Here is a 16,029-nt window from a genome sequence, read left to right as displayed (position 1 = left end):
CATATTGTAGATAATTTAATATCTGATACTCTTTTTTGGGACGCCCGACTTGACCAGTGGGAATAATTTTTGGTCTGCCTCGACCGCGACGTGATTCGTTTTCATTTCTATGAGACTTACCTGCTATTTGTATTTCATCCGGAATGATGTCATTCTCTGCATTATTACCTAGATTTACCTCTTCTACCTCTGTTTCATCTTCGGTGCAACTTTCAAATTCTTCATCTTCTTTCCGCTCTTCTTCACCTTGCTTACGATCGTCGATTTTTACAAAAATTGTAGCAATGTCATTTTCTTCTCTGTTTTTGGTGTCACCTTCGGGCACAGCTTAGTTGACTTCAACTTCTAGAAATCTTACTTCACGTCTTACACAAATTTGCTTCGTTTCCTTATCATACAAGCGATAAGCTTTTGCAACCTCAGAATATCCAAATATTCTTTGCCCTTTGCACTGAATTTACCACGCTGCATTTTATTTCACGCGAATGCACGCGAACCAAAAACCTTGAAATGTTTTACCGACGGCTTTTTGTTGTACCAACCCTCATATGGAGTGCAATCTCTAAGTAACTTTGAAGGCACACGATTACGTAAATATACAGCTGTGTGTATAGTCTCACCCCACAATACTTGTTCTATATTTGCATGCACCAGCAAACTTCTAGCCATTTCGACAATTGTGCGGTAAACTCTCTCTGCCACTCCATTTTGTTGGGGAGTATATGGCACAGTTAACTGCCTTTTAATTCCGCACTCATTTAAAAAATCGGTAAATTTATTGTTTATGTCCATTGTCACTTCGGAGCTTTTTTATTTTCTTTTGCGTTTGACATTCGACCATATTTTTGAATAATTTAAACTTTTCAAATACTTCGCCCTTTTCTTTCATACAATAAACAAAAATCATTCTCGAGAAATCGTTAATAAATGCGGGAAAATATCGTGTACCTCCTACTGATTTTACGTTTATGGGTCCACATACATCTGTATGCACAAGCTCTAATATTTCCTTTGACTCGATTTCACATTTTTTCGGAAAAGGAATTGCACTTAATTTTGCTTTGTTGCATGTGTCACAATTTGTTTTTGTTTTCACATCTTTTATGTCTATGCCTCGCACTATACCTTTGTCGGCAATTTTCTTTAAACTTTCGAAGTTTATATGACCATATCGATTATGCCAATTTAGATTATTTAAATAAATTTTTGAACCTTGTATTTGCGCATTGAATATAAACAAATCATTTTGTAATCTAGCTCTAAGCAATGCTAACCCTATTGAATTTTTTACTTCCACAACATAGTTTTTGAATACCACTGTATGTTTATGCTACAGAGCTTTGTTAACAGAATAAAAGTTCACTTTCAGTGAAGGCACAAACAATACATCACGTAGCTCTATTTCACATTCATTTGTTTTTATTTTCACCGTATCTATACCTTGTGAGTAAGTGAAATTATCTGCTGCTATCATAACTTTTTCTCGTTTTTCGATGAATGATACGAACATATTCATGTCGCAACACATATGTGTTGTTGCGCCACTGTCGACACACCAATTGTGTTTACTTCATTCATCCCACACAGCAGCAGCATATACAGCGTTAGAAAGCTCGTTAATTTAAAACTCTGTTTTCTTCATGGTCGTATTGTTGTTTGCCCTTTCTTTTGCATTGTGAAGCCGTATGACCACCCATACCACAACTAAAGCATTTGTCCTTGAACTCATTTGACTTTGCACGACTTTTTGCTTTTGTATTTATTTTATTACCATTATGCGCTGATTCTCTTACACTTGTATAAACAGCTTGCGCAGAAGTTTTTGATCTGCTTGTTGTTCCCTTCTAGCACCCTCTTCTAACAGCTTTACTTTTAAAGTACTGAAACTCGGCAATTCATCACGAGTCCCAATAGCTACAACGAAGTTTTCGTACTCGGACGGCAAAATAGATAATAGTATTAAGACTTTTCGCTCTTCGTTTAACTCGATGTTCACTTCGGCTAATTTATCTACGACTTCGAGAAACGAAGTCAGATAATTTGACATGCTTTGACCAGCAGACATACTGCAACCAAGCAAATTTTTATAAAGCGAAACTTTTTGTAAAGGTCCACTCGGCATATGAACATCTCGAAGTTTCTTCCACGCTTCCACTGAAGTTTTAAAAGGCTTAATATTGCTGAGTTGCGCCGGTTTTACACATAAAATAATATTAGCTAGCGCTTTTTGATCATATTGATTCCACTTTTCTGAATTTTCATCAGTGCGCTTACAATCTTCATTAACGATGCGCCATTGGTCCATATTAACCAATATACTGCGCATTTGCATGCACCACACATTATCGCTCAGTTTTTCAATTTGCAAACTCGAATTCCTTTTTAAATTTTGATTTTGTAAAATTCGATTACTTTTTAAATGACTTCACACGCGATCTGGGGCCATAACCTTTGTTGGAAGGGGATTTGTATACTTGCGTCAATGTTCGGTACAATAAAAGAAAAGCACTTCTTAGTTCAACGATTTAATTAGGACTAAAAGATAAAATTCATGTGTAAATATAGTTAACCCCTCAATATATGTAATATGTCTTATTCATTCTAATTATTAGAAATATGTTCCCAATAATAAATATTGAACTTAAAACTCCAAGTTATTATTTCAACATACAACCATACTAAGATTTACTGTGTTTGAACACCCCCCGACAATATTACAGTCGTTAAACAATATAGGAAAATTCATACAAAGGGTATAAGCAATCTAACAGCTAAACATCAGATAGAAGCACAACAAATTTTTTCCCAGTGTCAGGGATAAATTGGTATCCTCACTGAGTGGATATAACGTTGAGGCATTGGTCCCAACGTCATTTGAAAAGGAAATAGAAATAGATGTTGCTGCCCTATTGCCAGAGACTCAACCCAATTTAGGGGAAGCCCTAAAAATTTAAATTACTGATAACTAGTAAGAAAAGCTAAGTTCGGGTGTAACCGAACATCACATACTCAGTTGACAACTGTGGAGACAAAATAAGGGAAAATCACCATGTAGGAAAATGAACCTAGGGTAATCCTGGAATGTGTTTGTATGACATGTGTATCAAATGGAAAGTATTAAAGAGTATTTTAAGAGGGAGTGGATAATAGTTTTATTGTTGGACGCCTTTTCGAGATATCGCCAAAAAGGTGGACCAGGGGTGACCCTAGAATTTTTTTGTACGATATGGGTATCAAATGAAAGGTGTTAATGAGTATTTTAAAAGGGCGTGGGTATCAAATGAAAGGTGTTAATGAGTATTTTGAAAGGGAGTGGGCCTTAGTTCTATAGGTGGGCGTCTTTTCGAGATATCGCCATAAAGGTTGACCAGATTAAAGGTATTAATGAGTGTTTTAAAAGGGAGTGGTGGTAGTTGTATGTGTGAAGGCGTTTTCGAGATATCGACCAAAATGTGGACCAGGGTGACCCAGAACATCATCTGTCGGGTAGCGCTAATTTATTTATATATGTAATACCACGAACGGTATCCCTGCCAAGATTCAAAGCCCTTGATTTCGCCCTGCAGAACTTTTTCATTTACTTCTACTTAATATGGTAGGTGTCACACCCATTTTACAAAGTTTTTTTCTAAAGTTATATTTTGAGTCAATAAACCAATCCAATTACCATGTTTCATCCCTTTTTTCGTATTTGGTATAGAATTATGGCATTTTTTTAATTTTACGTAACTTTCGATATCGAAAAAGTGGGCGTGGTCATAGTCGGATTTCATCAATTTTTTACACCAATAAAAAGTGAGTTCAGATAAGTACGAGAACTGAGTTTAGTAAAGATATATCGATTTTTGCTCAAGTTATCGTATTAATGGCCGAGCAGAAGGATAGACGGACGACTGTTTAAAAAAACTGGGCGTGGCTTCAACCGATTTCGCCCTTTTTCACAGAAAACAGTTATCGTCCTAGGATCTAAGCCCCAACCAAATTTCACAAGGATTGGTAAATGTTTGTTCGACTTATGGCATTAAAAGTATCCTAGACAAATTAAATGAAAAAGGGCGGAGCCACGCCGATTTTGAAATTTTCTTTTATTTTTGTATTTTATTGCACAATATCATTACTGTAGTCGAATGTTGACATAATTTACTTATATACTGTAAAGATATTGAATTTTTTGTTAAAATTTGACTTTAAAAAACATTTTTTTTAAGTGGACGTGGTCGTACTCCGATTTTGCTAATTTTCATTAAGCATACATATAGTAATAGGAGTAACGTTCCTGCTAAATTTAATCATGATATCTTCAACGACTGCCAAACTACAGCTTGCAAAACTTTTAAATTACCTTCTTTTAAAAGTGGGCGGTGCCGCGCCCATTGCCCAAAATTTTACTAATTTTCTATTATGCGTCATAAGGTCAACACACCTTCCAAGTTTCATCGCCTTGTCTGTCTTTAGCAATGAATTATCGCAGTTTATCTGGTTTTCGAAATTTTCGATATCGAAAAATTGGGCGTGGTTATAGTCCGATATCGTTCATTTTAAATAGTGATCTGAGATGAGTGCCCAGGAACCTACATGCCAAATTTCATCAAGATATCGCAAAATTTACTCAAGTTATCGTGTTAACGGAAGGACGGACGTACGGACATGGCTCAATCAAAGTTTTTTTCGATACTGATGATTTTGATATATGGAAGTCTATATATATCTCGATTCCTTTATACCTGTACAACCAACCGTTATCCAATCAAAGTTAGTATACTCTGTGAGCTCTGCTCAACTGAGTATAAACAGCAATTAAAGGTGAATCAGTTGAAGTTTTGACAGCAAAACTCCTGAACATCCAGCAACGTAGTAAAACGGCAAACCAATACACTGCTGAAATTGAAAGGCTCACAAAATCGTTGGAAGGCGCTTACATATCTGACGGACTAACACCAGAGTTAGCAACCAAGTATGTTACACAATCAGCTGTGAAAGCGGGGTGTAAAAACTACTCCGACGACAAGGTAAAAACAATTATGCAAGCTGGAACGTTCACAAAAATGAACGAAGCCGCAAATACCACCAGAAATGTCCGAAATGTTACAAACAGGAAAACCAACAAACTGCACCTCAATAAATAAAAAATTATATATTTTCAATGTACACCTTAATAGCTACATATCTTCCAGAACAACTCTGAATGATTCTGTATCAACCCTCCTAATCGGAACGATATTTCAATAATAAACAAGTAAGGAAAGCTAAGTTCGTGTGTAACCGAACATGACATACTCAGTTGAGAGCTATGGAGACAACATAAGGGAAAATCACCATGTAGGAAAATGAACCTAGGGTAACCCTGGAATATGTTGTTTGTAAGATATGGGTATCAAATGAAAGGTGTTAATGAATATTTTAAAAGGGCGTGGGCCTTAGTTCTATAGGTGGACGCCTTTACGAGATATTGCCATAAAGGTGGACCAGGGGTGACTCTAGAAATTGTTTGTACGATATGGGTATCAAATGAAATGTGTTAATGAGTATTTTAAAAGGGAGTGGGCTTTAGTTCTATGGGTGGACGCCTTTTCGAGATATCGCCATAAAGGTGGACCAGGGGTGACTTTAGAATTTGTTTGTACGATATGGGTATCAAATTAAAGGTGTTAATGAGTATTTTAAAAGGTAGTGGGCCTTAGTTCTATAGGTGGACGCCTTTTCGAGATATCGCCATAAAGGTGGACCAGGGATGACTCTAGAATGCGTTTATACAATATGGGTATAAAACGAAAGGTGTTAATGAGTATTTTAAAAGGAAGAGGGCCTTAGTTCTATGGGTGGACGCCTTTTCGAAATATCGATATAAAGGTGGACCGGGGGTGACTCTAGAATTTGTTTGTACGATATGGGTATCATATGAAAGGCGTTAACCTATTTTAAAAGGGAATGGGCCTTAGTTCCATAGGTGGACGCCTTTTCGAGATATCGCCATAAAGGTGGACCAGAGGTGACTTTAGAATTTGTTTACGATATGGGTATCAAATGAAAGGTGTTAATGAGTATTTTAAAAGGGAATGGGTCTTAGTTCTATGGGTGGACGCCTTTTCGAAATATCGATATAAAGGTGGACCAGGGGTGACTCTAGAATTTGTTTGTACGATATGGGTATCAAATGAAAGGTGCTAATGAGTATTTTAAAAGGGAGTAGGCCTTAGTTGGACGCCTTTTCGGGATATCGTTATAAAGGTGGACCAGGGTTGACTCTAGAATGCGTTTGTACATTATGAGTATCAAACGAAAGGTGATAATAAGTATTTTAAAAGGGAATGGGTCTTAGTTCTATGGGTGGACGCCTTTTCGAAATATCGATATAAAGGTGGACCAGGGGTGACTCTAGAATTTGTTTGTACGATATGGGTATCAAATGAAAGGTGTTAATGAGTATTTTAAAAGGGAATGGGTCTTAGTTCTATGGGTGGACGCCTTTTCGAAATATCGATATAAAGGTTGACCAGGGGTGACTCTAGAATTTGTTTGTACGATATGGGTATCAAATGAAAGGTGTTAATGAGTATTTTAAAAGGGAATGGGTCTTAGTTCTATGGGTGGACGCCTTTTCGAAATATCGATATAAAGGTGGACCAGGGGTGACTCTAGAATTTGTTTGTACGATATGGGTATCAAATGAAAGGTGTTAATGAGTATTTTAAAAGGGAGTAGGCCTTAGTTGGACGCCTTTTCGGGATATCGTTATAAAGGTGGACCAGGGTTGACTCTAGAATGCGTTTGTACATTATGAGTATCAAACGAAAGGTGATAATGAGTATTTTAAAAGGGAGTGGGCCTTAGTTCTATAGGTGGTCGGGCTTTTCGAAATATCGATATAAAGGTGGACCAGGGGTGACTCTAGAATTTGTTTGTACGATATGGGTATCAAACGAAAGGTGTTAATGAGTATTTTAAAAGGGAGTGGGCCTTAGTTCTTTGGGTGGACGCCTTTTCAAAATATCGATATAAAGGTGGACCAGGGGTGACTCTAGAATTTGTTTGTACGATATGGGTATCAAATGAAAGGTATTGATGAGTATTTTAAAAGGGAGTGGTCCTTATTTTTATAGCTGGACGCCTTTTCGAGATATCGCCATAAAGGTGGACCAGGGATGACTCTAGAATGCGTTTATACAATATGGGTATCAAACGAAAGGTGTTAATGAGTATTTTAAAAAGGAGTGGGCCTTAGTTCTATGGGTGGACGCCTTTTCGAAATATTGATATAAAGGTGGACCAGGGGTGACTCTAGAATTTGTTTGTACGATATGGGTATCAAATGAAAGGTGTTAATGAGTATTTTAAAAGGGAGTAGGCCTTAGTTGGACGCCTTTTCGGGATATCGTTATAAAGGTGGACCAGGGTTGACTCTAGAATGCGTTTGTACATTATGAGTATCAAACGAAAGGTGATAATGAGTATTTTAAAAGGGAGTGGGCCTTAGTTCTATAGGTGGACGCCTTTTCGATATATCGCCATAAAGGTGGACCAGTGGTGACTCTATAATGTGTTTGTACAATATGGGTGTCAAATTAAAGGTATTAATAACAATTTTAAAAGGGAGTGGTGGTAGTTGTATATGTGAAAGCGTTTTCGAGATTTCGGCCAAAATGTGGACCAGGCTGACACACAACATCATCTGTCGGGTACCGCTAATTTATTTATATATGTAATACCACGAACAGTATTCCTGCCATGATTCCAAGGGCTTTCGATTTCGCCCTGCAGAACTTTTTCATTTTCTTCTACTTAATAATGGTAGGTGTCACACTCATTTTTACAAAGTTTTTTTCTAAAGTTATATTTTGCGTCAATAAACCTATGAAATTACCACGTTTCATCCCTTTTTTCGTATTTGGTATAGCATTTTTTTCATTTTTCTTAATTTTCGAAATCAAAAAAGTGGGCGTGGTCATATTCGGATTTCGGCCATTTTTTATACCAATACAAAGTGTGTTCAGATAATTACGTGAACTGAGTTTAGTAAAGATATATCGATTTTTGCTCAACTTATCGTGTTAACGGCCGATCGGAAGGACAGACGATCTACTGTGTATAAAAACTGGGCGTGGCTTCAACCGATTTCGCCGTTTTTCACAGGAAACAGTTATCGTCCTAGATCCTAAACGCCTACCAAATTTCACAAGGATTGGTAAATATTTGTTCGACTTATGGCATTAAATGTATCCTAGACAAATCAAATGAAAAAGGGCGGAGCCACGCCCATTTTGAAATCTTCTTTTGTTTTTATATTTGGTTGCACCATATCATTACTGGAGTTGGATGTTGACATAATTAACTTATATACTGTACAGATATTAAGTTTTTTGTAAAAATTTCACTTAAAAAAAAAAAAAATTTTTAAAGTGGGCGTGGTCGTTCTCCGATTTTGCTAATTTTTGTAAAGCATACATATAGTAATACAAGTAACGTTCCTGCCAAATTTCATCATGATATCTTCAACAACTGCCAAATTACAGCTTGCAAAACTTCTAAATTACCTTCTTTTAAAAGTGGGCGGTGCCACGCCCATTGTCCAAAATTTTACTTCTTTTCTATTCTGCGTCATAAGTTCAACCCACCTACCAAGTCTCATCGCTTTCTCCGTCTTTGGTAATGAATTATCGCACTTTCTCGATTTTTCGAAATTTTCGGTATCGAAAAAGTGGGCGTGGTTATAGTCCTATATCGTTCATTTTAAATAGCGATCTGAGATGAGTGCCCAGGAACCTACATACCAAATTTCGTCAAGATACCTCAAAATTTACTCAAGTTATCGTGTTTACGGGCGGACGGATATGGCTCAATCAAATTTTTTTTCGGTACTGATGATTTTGATATATGGAAGTCTATATCTATCTCGATTCCTTTATACCTGTACAACCAACCGTTATCCAATCAAAGTTAATATACTCTGTGAGCTCTGCACAGCTGAGTATAAAAACGGTCAAATTGACAGTAATGTCACGATAAATCAAAAAACAGTGGTAAGAGGAATTGGTCAAGAGATAACAAGCACTATTGGCACGGTTAAAACGGACTTAAAATATAATTATCTATTAATTAGACACAAATTCCACGTAGTAGAAGGCAATTTCCCAATCTCATGCGATGGAATATTAGTATTGGATTCCATTAAAAAATATAACTGCATTTTGGATTATCAAACAGAAGGAAACACTCTAATATTGAGACCATATGCCTACCCAGAAAACATAATAATTCAGATGACTAACATACCAACAATCAATAGTATTTCAATTCCCGCACGATCAGAAGTAGTTCGACAAATTCACATAAAAAATAACAATTCAGATTTACTAATCTCACAGCAAGAATTGTCCGAAGGTATTTTTATTGCAAACACACTAGCAAATTCACAACAAACATTTGTTAGAATTATAAATACAACAAATAAAAATGCAACACTGCAAAATTTTAATATACGTATAGAAAATTTGAATGATTATACAATAGTTAAATATAATAAACTCGAAAATGAGGCCAACAATAAGGAAAAATTAGAAGATTAAATAAAAGTTTTCCAAACTTTGCAAATAAATCAATTAATGCATTATGTTTAGGCCATCAAGCTAAACCCAAGGATGAGCACGGCCAATGGTGACCCAGCCTAATGTAAACTATCTGTGTTTGCTTCTATCTCCACTTTCGAGCACTAACCCCAACGGCTACATATGTGCGTGCAGGCGTATGTGTGTGTGTTGGTGCGCGACTTTCCAATTTAACTAACTTTGGTTCAATCACCCCTCAAAACCTCTTTCGGCGGAATTGAGGGGTGAACGCGTTTTATAAGAAAGAAGCTCTTTCACTTCTTTTTTGGAAACCTCCGTGACAACTGCAGCCATCAGCCCTGTTATAGGTAAGACTTTCATTTTTTTTGTATAACTTAGCTTAAATACAGTAAATGAAATACACATTGTGCCTCAAATGAATTAGCTTTGAAACACATATTATTAAATTGTTAAATTCAAGAATTTAATCTGCTGTGTGTTCTTTTCCTTTTTTCTCTTTTTTTCAACGAGCGCAAAAGACCCCTTGAGAACTTACCAGAGAGCTATCGAAGCCCCAAGTAGTTTTTTCATGGTCCTTCGAGCCGGAATTATTATAGAAACTATTGAATTACTAGCGACCAACTGGATAACCACAGCCAATAAAAGCTATAACCACAGCAAATCAAAGCTATAACCACACAAAAGCGTTTCAAAAGCTAGCCGTTAGCAGCAAAGCAACCATCGATATCAAATCACCTCTGAGCATTTCAAAAGCGACAAGCACCCCACCAACAAAGAAACACGAGCGGTCAAACAAAAGCACAAAGGTACGTGGTTTGAGTTCAATTTTTTTTGCACAATTAGGAACATTATATGTACATAAATTAACTTCCCGGCGTACCAACAGCGCGATTTTATTAATAAAAACCAGTCATACACGTATGTGTGGCAATTAAGTTACACAGAGTTACATAAAGTCTTTTGATTTAGTAGTTTGTTTCCGGTAACGCATCTATTCGGGGGATATCGCAGCCAGCTGCACAAATTTAACATAACCCCACTTTTTCACTGTATTGTGGCAATTTCTTTGCAATAACACTTTACGCAATTTATCACAAGTCACTGCCTATATTTTAGAACCGTTGAACACTTAAGTCTAATCCATTGAATCAATCCTTTAGGTTCTGACATAAATCAGCGTTATCACTAAACCAAAGTCACTTAACCGTATTTTCTTATATACACAATACTAACACTGCGGTGAGTTGGGTGGCAAGAGTGTTCGCATAAAAGTCGAATTAGATGAAAAAATTAAAGAAAAATATACACAGACAAAAATTTGCGTGTTAACCCTTTGGTGGCAATCCATTATATTGGGGATATACCCACTAGCAACACCGTCCTATCTTAAGCTGAAGGTGTCTTCGTGAGCTACTGCTATTAACAAGTTAGATCCATTTTACCCTTAAGCTCAGTACATCTGTCATGTCGAAAGCGATGGAAAATTACATCAGGGTGGCTGACGAAGTCATAGAGTTTGAAGCTGACTTCAACAACACATCCGAATCGGAGCATACCAAATATACTCAGGCTATCCAGCAAGATGAGTTAAAGGCAAAGTGGAAAAAAGCAAAAACAGCCCATGATGAAATATTAGCCGGGGACACTCTAGAAGACAAAAATATATCAGCTGTTAAGATAAAGCACAAAAGTGCTAACGCAGTCTACTTGCGCTGCATGCCAAACATAGCAACGCGACAGGCCACATTCAACAAACCCGACCCTAAACCAGAAGAACAGCACGAAAGAGATACAAATATCCGCCTACCCCCGTGCGGCGCTGATGTGTTCAAGGGAGATTACTTATCCTGGCCTACATTCAGAGACCTCTTTACAGACATACATATTTTAAATTGGCGACTCACCCCGGTAGAAAGATTGTACCACTTGATACAAAAGACCCATGGTGAGGCTAAAGACATAGTGCAAAATTGCCCACTCACAAGCGAAGGGTTCGGTATAGCGTGACAGATACGAAAACAAACGCATACTAGTGAATACTCAGTTGAAAACATTGTTCAGCTTAGAGGCGGTCGAAAAGGAATGCGGCACTTCAATTAAAAGTTGCAGCGCGATACCATCAACTGTACCGCATCCTTACAGACACATCAAATCGATGTGTCAAATTGTGATGCGATTATAACTTATTTGTACTCAACGAAATTACTAAAAAGCACACTAGCCTTATGGGAGAAAACGGTTGAAAATAAAACCGAAATATCCAAGTGGGAAGACATGGATAAATTCTTACAGAACCACTTCCAGACACTTGAGACAGTCTCTGGCATAACTGAGGATAGCTTAGGAACCAAGAACCCGAAAACATATAATGGTAAGAAATCTACTGAAAACTCTCACAGAAAGCTAGGTGCTTCTCAGACGAGTGTAACCAAAGGTGCGTGCAAGATGTGTAAATCCACTGAGTACAAACTACAACATTGCCAACGGTTCCGCACATTGGCGGTTTCCGAGAGAATCACCTTCATCAAAAACAAAAAAGATGTATTAATTGCCTATCCTAACTGCCTATCATCAGGACATAATGTATCTAGGTGCTCAAGCTCCAACAATTGCGCCACCTGCCAGCAAAAACACAATACGCTCCTACATATTCATGCAACGAACACCAACCAAAACGCAAACAACAACCCCAATAATAACCACCCTGGCCCATCAACCCAAGCGCAACAGAAATGTACCTATTCCAATAACCAAGCAATGGAAATAACCACTTCAAGACCTGCTTTAAAAGGGGTTTTACTAGGTACGGCCCGCATCAATATGTTCTAAAACAACACCAACTTCTCCGCGCGGGCACTTATAGATTCGGGGTCAGAATGTACTTCCATAACTGAGAGACTTAAGCGTCGCATAAACTTGCCATCTCAGCGGATGTCTGCACACGTTTCAGGCATCACCAATCAAGTTTCAGCACAAGTAAAGGAGGCATGTCATATACAACTGCGATCTCCAATTGATCCGACAATAAATATCGCCACTACAGCGCTTGTGCTGCCGCAACTAACTGGCAATCAACCAACATGTAATGTGGATGCATGGCAATGCAGGCCTTCCCAAACTTAGTATTAGCTGAAAAACATTTTTTTGTCAATGGGCAAGTCGACCTGATATTAGGAGGCGACATTTATGCACAGGTGATGTCAGCCTCAAAGACATCCTCCATCCGGGGCCAGTTCTACAGAATGACTTAACCATTCTCATATTAAGGTGACGTTTCTTCAAATATGTCTTCAACAGCGACATAGAAAAAATGTATAGACAAATTCTGTTGCACGCTGATCACATTAAGTATCAACGTATTGTATTCCCAACAGAAAGCACGCAACCCATAAAACTATATGAGTTGAAAACGGTCACCCTCGGATTTAACTGTGCCCCGTAACTTGCAATACGAACACTGCTCCAGTTAGCGGACGACGTGGAGCACAGCCACCCTATAGCATCAAATATACTACGAAATGCAATGTACGTTGACGACGTGCTGGCAGGAGGCCACACTATTACCGACACCATTAAAGTGAGGGATCAAATAACTACAGCCCTGGGAGTAGCAGGATTCTCGCTTAGAAAATGGACCGCTAACTCGAACAAACTACTTAAAAGCCTACCAAAAGCTCACCTCCTAAACGAAGATTTCCTAGACTTCGAGGACACCAGTATGGTTAAAGCACTTGGCATTAGGTGGAAGGCCCACTCAGATATCTTTTACTTCAAAACGAAACCCATAGCGGAACATTATTAACGGGAAATTCTGTCGGCCATAGCAAAATTATTTGACCCCTTAGGGTGGCTGGCACCATTCGTGGTTACCGCCAAAATGTTGGTGCCAGGCATCTGGTTAGAGGGAACAGGGTGGGATGAAACCGTGTCGCTAGTCTCGCTGGATCGGTGGCAAAGTTTTATCGAAAGTTATAAGCACATAGAAAATATTCAGATCCCACGCTGGGTACGCTTCTCACCAACAGCCACAGTGGAGTTCCACGGATTCTGTGACGCGTCAGAAAAAGCATACCCAGCCACGGTTTACCTGCGCGTCAATATTAATGCACAAATATTTGTAAGCCTGCTATTAGCCAAATCAAGAGTCGCGCCCGTAAAAACTATCTCCTTACCAAGACTAGAACTTTGTGGAACAGTTCTCCTTGCAGAACCCCTTGAATCTATCAACAAGAACCTTAATTTAGGCAAACATAAAACCTTATTATGGACTGACTCAACTATTGTCTTAGCTTGGTTACGAAAACCTCCGTGTTCATGGTCACCCTTCATGGCCTACCGTGTAACAAAGATAATAGACCAAGTTGGGAACACGGACTGGCGTCACGTGGACTCAGCGTCAAACCCTGCAGACTTAGCCAGTAGAGGACTATTAGTGCAAGAGCTAATAAACAATTCCTTGTGGTGTAAAGGCCCATCTTGCAGCAAGATGGCAAAGGATGGCCTGGTTTGGCCACAAACTTCACCACAACCATGGAAGAAAAAATATTACAAGTGCACAAAACCTCGGTTAACCGTAAAGAAGAAGATATTGTAGACAGGTTTTCCGACTTTCCCGGGCTTTAAGAGTTGTGTCGTACGTTCTGCGGTTCTACAAAGGGACTCATCTCAAAACTTCCTTCAATGAAACATCACTGACGATTTCGTCCATTCAGATCAAAGCAACGATGTGTCGACTGATCGTCAATACTCAGCGAAACCATTATGCGGAGGAGTACAGAACACTCAAAAAAAAAGTGTCAATCAAGTCAAAGAGCGATTTACAACCCTGTACCCTTTTCTCGATGAGGACGAGACAATCAGAGGCGGAGGGCGGCTCGCGGCGTCCAAGAACCTCTCGTCCGACGAACGCCACCCCACAATTCTGCTCTATCATAGTGGACTGTCTCGTCTCATCACACGATTTGTGCATAAAATCTCGTTACATGGGGGGAATCAGATTATGCTGCGCCTAATCCGAACACAGTACTGGATACTTCGCATGAAAAATATGATAAGATCAGAAATTCACAAGTGCAAGATATGCGCAGTGCATAGGAAACAGGCACAAATACAATTAATGGGCATTCTACCGTCCGGGCGAACCACCTATACCCGGGCATTCACAAACACCGGGGTAGATTTTGCCGGGCCCTTTGGGATAAAGAATTATCAAGGGCGAGGCTGTCGCGTGTCCAAGGGATATTTTTGCCTCTTTGTGTGTTTCTCCACTAAGGCCGTCCACTTGGAAGCGACTACCGATCTGAGCACCCGTTTATTCTTGGCGGCTTTTGCCAGATTCTTCGTGCGACGAGGCTGCCCGAAGATTGTGTATTCCGACAACGGAACCAATTTTGTCGGGCCATCAAGAGCCCTCAGGGCGGAGTTCAAAACCTTCATGGCTAACTCACGCGACGAGGTAGTAACAACCTATACATACCAAAATATAGACTGGCATTTTATTCTTGCCTCTCCTCTTCTCACATGGGGGGATTGTGGGAAGCGGTAGTGAAAAGTTTTAAATCCCACTTCGAAAGGGTAGCATCAAGCCTTCAATACACCTTTGAGGAATTCTCTACCCTGCTTTGCAGGATAGAATCGTGCTTCATCTCCCGCCCTTTAATGCCCTATTCAAATCATCCGTCCGACCTATAACCATTAACCCCGGACCACTTTTTAGTAGGGGGACACCTATTAGCACCCCCGCAGCCAGACGTGGACGAAAACCCCGCATCGATTATCAATCGATGTCAGCGACTAAAGGCCCTACACCACACCTTTTGTCGACGATGGAAGACGGAATACCTCGTCGAACTTGAAAAAAGGAATAAATGGCGCCAACCTAAAGCAAACATGAAGCTTGACGATATAGTCGTCATAAAAGGAGACAACCTGCAACCCAATGAGTGGAGGATCGGGAGGGTTATCAACCTCCATCCGGGATCGGATGGACGAGTACGAGTAGTGAATCTCATGACGGCAAAGGGTAAGGTTACAAGACCCCTCATTAAACTCGTGCTACTCCCATCCAGCGAAGAGGATGAGGGATATAGAGAGGCGTAATCGCAGCCAGCTCGGAAACATGCAAAATATGACCCCTCCACACTTTTTTCTTTTTTTTTAAACATAAAACCAGAAACCTACACCCAAAAAACAGTTCACTGCCCAAAGACAGCACCCCACATATTAATATTAAAAATCGGATGTTAAATATAATTTAATAGAATTTTGAGACTACAAAAATCGAGAAATCGGCTTCGCTAGAGAATCGAAAAACACTTGTACAAGAGAGAACAAATCGTATGCTCTATAAATACAATACTGCAAATGCAGCGATTAAGTAAATTTGGTGCCAAGAAGCTCGCAAGCCTTGCGATTATTTCAAGAATCTCCTCTCGAAAAAATTCGAAAAATCGTAAACTCTAATGTC

At 39.0% G+C, this 16,029-nt stretch overlaps 1 protein-coding gene across 2 annotated transcripts in view; it reads right to left on the bottom strand.

The window, feature by feature from the left end:
• LOC137235468 (uncharacterized) overlaps positions 1–16,029 on the bottom strand; it is a 718,941-nt gene that overhangs the window by 233,169 nt on the left and 469,743 nt on the right. The window lies entirely within an intron of this gene.

Source organism: Eurosta solidaginis, chromosome X, assembly GCF_040869045.1.
Source record: "Eurosta solidaginis isolate ZX-2024a chromosome X, ASM4086904v1, whole genome shotgun sequence".
In the NCBI taxonomy this organism is placed as follows: domain Eukaryota; kingdom Metazoa; phylum Arthropoda; class Insecta; order Diptera; family Tephritidae; genus Eurosta; species Eurosta solidaginis.
The sequence above is the reverse complement of the archived record's forward strand: the minus strand, read 5'-3'. Positions and strand labels throughout refer to the sequence as shown.